This window comes from Nematolebias whitei, chromosome 8 (assembly GCF_014905685.2).
Source record: "Nematolebias whitei isolate Nwh7 chromosome 8, NemWhi1, whole genome shotgun sequence".
Lineage (NCBI taxonomy): Eukaryota > Metazoa > Chordata > Actinopteri > Cyprinodontiformes > Rivulidae > Nematolebias > Nematolebias whitei.
Window position 1 is genome coordinate 29,182,320 of NC_056505.1, and position 6,353 is coordinate 29,188,672.

Here is a 6,353-nt window from a genome sequence, read left to right on the forward strand (position 1 = left end):
ATATATATATATATATATATATATATATATATATATATATATATATACTTGAATAAATATAGCGTTCCTACAGATTTCCACCTAACGTGGAACATAACCCCTGCGATAATTTAGAAACAACTGTACTGTGGAACTTTTTAGAAGTGAGGTATTTTTAACATGGCAACAATTTGCTTTGGTCTTGACCCCACCCCCATTAGCCATTAGCTATATGCTCGTATTTAATGTAAGGAGTGTTTCTTTTTTTACTTAGTCAGAATTTCTCAAGTCCAAGAAGAAAAACTCCATTGGATCACCCTCTGAAATCAGGAATCCTTGCCATAAAATCTAATATGACTGCCTGCGCATGAATATTATATATAGCAGTAAATATAAACCTTTTATTTTCAATTCTGTCAGTTTGTATCTCATGAAATCAGTCACACCCGTAGTACTGTTTTACTTTGATAAGAATTCATGTTGCCTCAATGTCTGAATTCATAGAATGCAGAGACTTACAGTAAATGGCTTGTATTCCTAATTGTCGTGAGCCTGGTTACTGAGCAGATCTACTAACAAAACACTAAAGTTTTGAGTTACAAGTGGAACATGGTAAAGTTGAATGCAACATCATTTCCAGGTTTGAGTTCTGTGGTAAACGGACCGCAGCACAAACCCTGTTTCTCCAAACTGAGGTCATTCAGAGAACCATCTACTGCAGGTTAGACACTGACTGCTCTTTACTTCCCCACTTAAAAAAATACAAACTGAGCCTTTAAATAAAGATTTATTTTGAACATTAATATATTGCCATGTGAGCATAAACTACAGCACTTTGATGTCTGCTTTTGATAAGGAGAGTGCGAGCAGTTTAGCCCATGGCTTAAAATAAAGTTGCATTTAACTCTGGGAAGAGAAAAAACATATGGGAGAAACTTCTGTTTTAGTTTTCAACAGCATTAATTGGAAGCCTCATATGCCCTTTAAACAACATCGTCTGAGGCTAATAAGACTTAAAAAGTACACACGGCTGTAAAACGCTCACCATTTTTAACACTAATGAACTGAGGCGTGCAGCAGAGATAGCCAAACTGCGGGGAGATGTGCAGTATATTCTGGAGAATTCCCCCGCTGCATGGGAGCTCATAAAACATATTTGAAGACAGGAACTTGTATCTGGTTATTCGTGTTTAATTGGAGGCGCTGAGTGATGCAAACTAGGTTTTAATGCCCTCCCCTGCTGCCTTACTACAAGTAGCATCAGTGTTGCCACCCTTCCTTCTCCATTTATCCTGGCAGAAATGACCAAACATAGTGGTAACAACTGCTTAACCCCCCCCCCCCCACACACACACACACACACACACAAACTGCCATTTTTAATGTGGCAGCCCACACAGTTAATGTCTCTAAATGCCACAGTTTTATGTTATTTCCTGGCAAATAAGAAAGTGCAAAATGGTTGTAATAAAATGCAGCAAATAAGTCAGTCTCATGACTAAAGTGGGGACTTATGAGGCCATGTTGGCTCCACATTATGTTTGATAGCAATACGTGGTCAGGATAAGGTGTTGGGGTTTATGATGTACACTTTACATCATCAGTTCCAGGAAGTTGGGTCTTGGCAGGGCTTTAGAGCGTGCAGCACGGGTGAAAAACCAACATGTAAAGTGAGAAAGCTGGCTGTCACCTATATGGGATGTCTTGACCTAATAAAGTTGACTATTACATCACTCAAAACACAACACATGCAGGACCTCGCTGAATCTTTTATTAGTTTTCTTTAACTGCTATACGCGATTTTGGGTGAGCTTTGACGAATGTCCAAATTTTTTATTAATTTTTTTGTTAACGTTTGGACGCGTCGTTCCGTCTTGGGCTGTTATGTTCTCACAATTTTTGTTGTTCTCCATGTACAATATAATAGCTCATCCTGTAAACACGAAAACAGATTGAATAAAGAATACTTCACTTTCCCTCGGCCCTGGAAAACACTTCTGTCATGTGCTGTCCGCGCTCATCCCAGCTTCAGGCCGGCCGTGGCGCCTTTATTCAATGTGACAGAGGAGAGCTGGGGACTCTTTCTCCTGGCACCCCAGCACTCGCCACGCTGACACTCTCCTCTGAAGTGCCACATTAATTCTAATAAAGCGCTGCCTTACCAGGGCCCACGAAGACCAGGCTCGGTGAAGGGGAGGGGGACAAACGCTAGTGTAAATACCAGGCTTAATGAATGGAGGCAGCGGTGGCGCAGGTGGCGCAGCAGTGCAGGTGGCACCTCTCGCCCCCAGGCGCTTGGGTGAGTCGGCTGCCACCACCACTCCAGGGGGCACAGCAGCAAAGATTGCATTTTAATTACCAAGTACACCTAGTCCTCCTGATGGGTCACTGCCTTGGTGGGAGTAAAGTGTTTTCAGCCATCTTTACTCAGCCCGCATGTTTACAATGAGACGAACGCTGCAGAGCAACGCTCGAGCTCGAACAGGAGTCGTATTGTTCATGCTTGGCCTGTTGTCGAGCAGCTTCTTCTTTGAATTATGCGCACCCCTCTCCCAGAGGGGGAGGCATTCATCCTGCCCCCTCGTCACAGCTAACCCTCCCCTTGAGAAGTTCCATCCACTGAGCGGTCCACACCTGTTTCCTCTCCTGCTACCTCCTCACGCTGGAAAAACCATCTCCCTCCCTCAACTCCAGTAACTTAAAACTCTTGACATTTCAAATTCTTCAGCTTCTGTGAAAAATAACGCATCTGTAAGAGAAATACATTATGGCTCCCCTACACGCACCTCTTTCTTGTGTCAAGACCCCGTGCAGCTGGGTGATGTGAGGGCTTGGACGTATGGAGAGGGTTATATGTCCAGGACACGTGAAGACACCACCCAGCTATGAACAACCCCCCCGCGCCTCCTCTCTGGGGATGCCTCTGTCAGCACACGCCAGCACTCAGCTGCACAGATGTTGTTGCATTGTCTGGAGCACCGAAGCCCCGATCAGCCCAACTGGGAGCTCCTACTCATTAGCCATTGTCTGTGTGTGTCTGCCTAGGCCTTTGATGAATGCCGTAGTTAGCTGAAGATCAGACTGCAGACAGAGAGAGCACAAAACCAGCTTTCTACACACAAGGATCACAAGATAATCCCCCTACTAGGCTCAACTTAAACACTATCATAGATTTATAGTGTTGAAATATAGTTAAATACACATGGATTCAAACAAACTTGATCATTCTAAAGCTTTGTGTTTATCACTAAAACAAAACGGAAAACAAAAGGGCACTGCGTCTCCATCCTTTAAACTCTTCCTCCGTCTTTGCTTGCTCACCCAGAGAAAGGCCGAGCTACTGTTTATTTAATTCCCCCATCTTCTTTCCATGCATGCATCCACCCATTCGCCCAGCCAGCCGGACTATGAGCACATTGCGGAGCCGGAGGGCAGTGCTGTGGACAAGCTGCACTGTGTTCACATGGCTGAGCAGAGAGGCAGCGAGGAAGCCTGGCACACTGAAACCAAACAGGTGTATGATTCAGAGGCGTGAGCTGTGAAGGGTGAATTTCTCATACATGTCAATGTTGCTTTAAAAAAAAAGGGTCTTGGAAATAGGGAGCGTTTACACAGACTATGACTTTCCTCACTCTCAATAGGCCAAATGTGTGTTTTTTTTAAACTCTAATACTCAGTGTACTAAATATAACATGCAAATGCTGGTAAATCAACAGAACATATAAATACTACATGTAACAATATGCAGTGAGTTTAATGCATGTCCGTCCAACAAAATCAGGATTTTCTCTTGATTTTTTTAAGCCAGACATTTTTTAGATGCTCACATCACTTCTGCTTCCAATTCCGCTTTTGTCACTTTAAAAAAAAAATTGAAAACATTTTTATTTATTTGTTCACAGAGTACCTAAAAACACACGTCACAAATATTTTAATCATTGTCAGGAATATCACTAGTTCCCTAAATGTTGCTTGCTTTATGTTAAATAGCAACCCACGAGCTGTGATTGGGCTGATGCAGGAGACCTGCTCATCAGTATTGCTCACATGTTTTGCTGGATCATATGAAGAAAGAGCAAAACAACAAACACAGAATACTCGTCCACAGGTTTATAAAAACCTGGAAAAACGTACTAGATTTTATCTGAACATGGATCACAAATAATTGAAACAGCTTGAAATTGTATTGTGTCAGTAAATGGGTAAATGAGGCACATGTGTAACTCAAATCACACAAAGGAGAATGAAATGGATGGAAAGATGTGGAAAAAAAATATCTTACCTGTTGAAGACAGCTCTCTGAAGAACCACAGCGTGGAGAAATATTTGAATTATGACCAGATTGAGCCACTTTAGTCAACTGAACTCTGCATATGGAAATCACATGTGAAAACATTAACATGTAACAAATTTGAAATACACGTAAAAACTCTGGCAGCACGGTGGTGCAGTTGGTAGAGCTGTTGCTCCTCAGTTAGAAGGTCGCTGGGTCGAATCCCGGTCCGAGGGCCTTTCTGGGTGGAGTTTGCATGTTCTCTCCGTGCATGCATGGGTTTTGTCCGGGTACTCCGGTTTCCTCCCACAGACCAAAAACATGCATGTTAGACTGATTGGTAACTCTAAATTGTAGGTGAGAGAGTGAATGTTTGTTTGTCTCTATGTGTCCCTGTGATGGACTGGAGACCTGTCTAGGGTGTCCCCCACCTCTCACACAGTGACTTCTGGATATGGGCACCAGTGACCCCCACAACCAAAACAGAAAAAAGTGGGTAAAGATACAGGATGGATGGTAAAAGTATACATTTTACACTTGTTTGTCAAGTGAAATTGGAACAAAAATAAACACAAACTTTACAAGTGACATTTAAATGACTTGTGAAAACCTGTTAAACAAATATGTGAAATACAAATTTTGTAAGTTTCTCAGAAATTGTATAATAGTTAATGCAAATGCTATTTTATATTTGTTTACATCATTGTCAATTTGGCATTACACTGTTATTCTGTTAATATATAACATGTCTGTAAAAAGTGCTGCCAAATACAACAGAGGTGCTAAAGCTATTTGCTGCTGTTGCTTTCTCCGCTCACAGATGTTTACAGAATTGTTTGCAAAAGAGAAAATGATATACAGTAAAGGTTTATTAATAGTATTTTCTTGAACAGCTTTTACATGTTTGAGACTGGTGTTTCTTTATTAATCCACTTTGTTCTTTGTTTCCTTTAGACTAACCAGCATCCTGTCCATCTCAAATATTATAATTCTCCAGACTGAAGCATTTAAAGAGCTTTTTTCAGCAGGTAGCATATTAACAGCTCATAATCTTTCCACATAACCTCAGTTAAAAAAAACTGAACTTTTACCTTGGTGCAACATAGATTAATTTGCTCTTGTTTTAAATATAAATTGCTTGTTGTGAGTTTATAATCACTTTAAAAAGCATTAATGAACATCAATAAAAGATCTAAAAACACTGTTCAAATACTGAAGCAGGCCTACTATGTGTCAAAACCAAATGCAGTGTTTTATTAATTTAGTAACTAAGGAAGTAAACTTTATTTGTATAGCACCTTTCATAGATAAAATCACAAAGTGCTTTACAGAAATGCAGAGTAGGTGATTGTATTTATTTATTATTTATTGATTTAGGTGAATGTAATTATTTTGGCTAGTTGCTTACTTCTTGAACTAATAAACTCTTTTTGTCAAAAACTAACTTTGTTTCTCCGTTGTAGTTTACATCCTGGTAACATACTGAGAAATATTGGACATTTAAAATCTAAAACCACAAAGAATAGAAATAAACAATAAAAATGGAGAATACAGATAAATGTTGTCTCACTATTTGACAACACACACGTCATTACTGACCTTTTTATCTAATGCACTGTAACTGCTTATTAATGGTTTATTAAGTGTTTACTGCTTAATCAATAACTGCACTGATAACAGTTTATTAATCATTTACAAGGGTACACGAGATGCAAAATGGTAGCATCTAGTTAATTAATCCCAAATAAAAATATACAGACAACTGAAGCAACTTTGTTTGTAGATGATATGACTGAATTCAAAATTAATATCAACCTATTTTTAGTGTTTAAAAGCTACCATTAAATTAAACATGGGTCAAATGGAAGAGTGTAAAAACTGTAGTTTTCTAATATTTAGTTTGATATGGGGACAGTTTGATGTGGGCTCTGTTGTCTGATAGAATACTATAGACCTGAGGTATTCAAATATAATTCAATGAGGTAAAATTATATATACTATATATATATATATACATATATATATATAAAAATACATATATATATACATACATATATATATATACATATATATATATGTATATATACATATATATATATAT